Here is a 2,601-nt window from a genome sequence, read left to right on the forward strand (position 1 = left end):
TATACTATTTATTCAATGTGAAATTCTATCAAAATATTTTACGTCAACAATTTCTCACTTTATACAAAGATTACTTGGAAAATCTTTAATTCTATTCAATTATTTAGGTCTATAGAAATTATGATTCAGATTAACATTAGTTAACGAATATTTTTATTAGCGTTTTCAATGCAGACTTTTTAAGAAGATGATTTGTTTGAAAAATTTGAAAATTAAATTAGAATATATTTCTCTAGGAAACTTGACGCGAAACACGATCGGTGAAGATTCTGGATGGCACAAGCGTGCTAAAGAATCAGGGTAAGCTGTAGAGGGAGCGTGTCAGGTGTCTGTTTTAGACAGGTACCAGAGTCCTTCGTCTCTTTGGCTATCATCCGTACTAATTAGCTCCTTGTTTCCTCGAATCTCGGCTTCCTTTGACTCCCCTAAGATCTCGTGCACGTGTACAATGTCTAAAAGCCAGCTATCTTTACCTCAATGGCACAATTGCAGTCACTTACCTTCCCATTTTCAAGGCATCAAATTCCAATAATAAGTAAAAATGAGAAAGTAAAAATCCTTTGAAACAGATTTTCTTGTGAAATAGCTGGAAATAAAGATGAGAAAGCCAGGTGATCGAACGAAACAGTAAATAACAGTAAGTTATACAAATACGTACATATACACATGTTAAAACATGTGATCTATTTTTTTTTTAATAATACATATTGCATGTAGTAGTAAATGCTATTATATTTATCATTTTAATATCGTGTCTTCTCTTATCACATACACTAAATAAAAAATCTTGACGTTTCTGCCAATATATTCTTTTCTACTGTTGTCATATTTCCGATACGTCACAATTCTTTAATGGAAGATAGATACATATATATGTATGCTTATATACAACACGTGAATCGGCAGAAAAGAGCTTCATACTTGCTGATGCAATATAGTCGTTCATGTCGATTTCATATGAACCCCTTGTTCCCAATATATTTCCAGGGAAGTATCTACGTTAAAAGTTCCCAGCATAAAACACATTGGATAATAAAATTAAAAAATGTATTCGTGATTTGAATATCACTGAAATTTAACTGCATCGTTTGTTTACTGTTTATTACAAAACATGGTATTAAGTGGATAAATGTGGCTTGATAAATGTTACTTGTGTCCCATTGGTCTTTTCATAGCTAGGAGAAGAAAACGCGACAAGTGGCCCGAATGAAATTATCCTGGATAAACTGCGGGTGTCAAGTTCAAAGAGGATCACGAATTTATTCCAGGAATCGTTTCCATAGTCGCCCGCATTTCTGTACATGTACATTGAATGTCTGTTCTCGTTTTTGTGACAACCGCGAAGATTAATATCTCCGCCGGCGCTATTAATATCGTTAAGTCGAGAAGAAGGCTAGCGAGACGGCTTGAACTTCGTAAATTTATTGTGTGGATTGTCGCCATCCTCATTCCTTTCTTTGGCTTTCATATTATCAGGCAAAACAGGGGGGAGGATATATCGAAGTTCGAACTACCAGGAAATTGTTTTCAATTCAATATATTAGATGAGAACAAATGAAAATTATTTCATTATTTTCTCGAATGTATAAATATTCGTATGTACAAAACTGTGTTTAAATCTGTGATTCACTTCACTTTAGTAAATGGGTTAGTAATAACGATTTAAGCTTGTAAAGCGTACCTGATTTTGAAATCTGATCCAATTTCCCAATTTGAAATGCAAAAGCTACTAGAATGTTGATGGAGATTCCTAGGATTTGAATCTGACGTCACTCACCGTCTTTTGACGCGCGTCTGTCGCTCAGAAAAATTCACGAGGTCGTCAGGCTTCGAAAAGACGTAAATGAGAACGTTTGCGAACCCGATTTCCCAATTTAGGCACGCGTGCAACCTTCCTACACTGCACAGTTGGATATTCAATGCAGCGGTCTTATGCGGAACGTATGCAAAATTCAGGACACCCTCGAAAAAAATTTCCCTTCATTGGTATTTTCATTCCAGTACCAAAAACCTCCCATATGGTTACAATATAATGTATTGATTGACTTGTAAAAGTGATAACTAACGAAATTAAATTGTAAGAAAACAATATATCTTAATAACAATAAATTAACATACTTGTTCATTTGATACATTTAATGTTTTTGAAATATAGATGGTTCAAATAAATTTGAATTGCATTTTCTCCAGCAAAAAAATACGATGTGAGATAAAATGGCGAAATGGGAGAAATTAATTTCAAAATATGACGGTTCGGACAGATATATCACGATAAGAAAAGTCACGTGACATAAGTTACACGTCGGCCGATCGTCTTCAGTTCGCTTCGTATAACGAGAGATAAACGACCCTCCTAGCAAAACGCCTGATGTTTTTCGCGAAGATTTCAACTGTCAAGAAGATTTATTGTTACGCGTCAACAGACACACACTTTTTTCTAAGCAAGCTAATATGTTTTAAATGAATTCCTTTTTCAAAATACTGCACTCTATCTGGTGCCAATTATACTTCGTTTTTCTATATATTAACGATTGTAGGAAGTAACATGTTTCAGTTTCAGTGAATAGAAACTAATTACGTTATACAGATATATGTATGTAT

This window comes from Ceratina calcarata, unplaced genomic scaffold (genome assembly GCF_001652005.2).
Source record: "Ceratina calcarata isolate Rehan_Ccalc_2016 unplaced genomic scaffold, ASM165200v1 scaffold474, whole genome shotgun sequence".
NCBI classification, from domain to species: domain Eukaryota; kingdom Metazoa; phylum Arthropoda; class Insecta; order Hymenoptera; family Apidae; genus Ceratina; species Ceratina calcarata.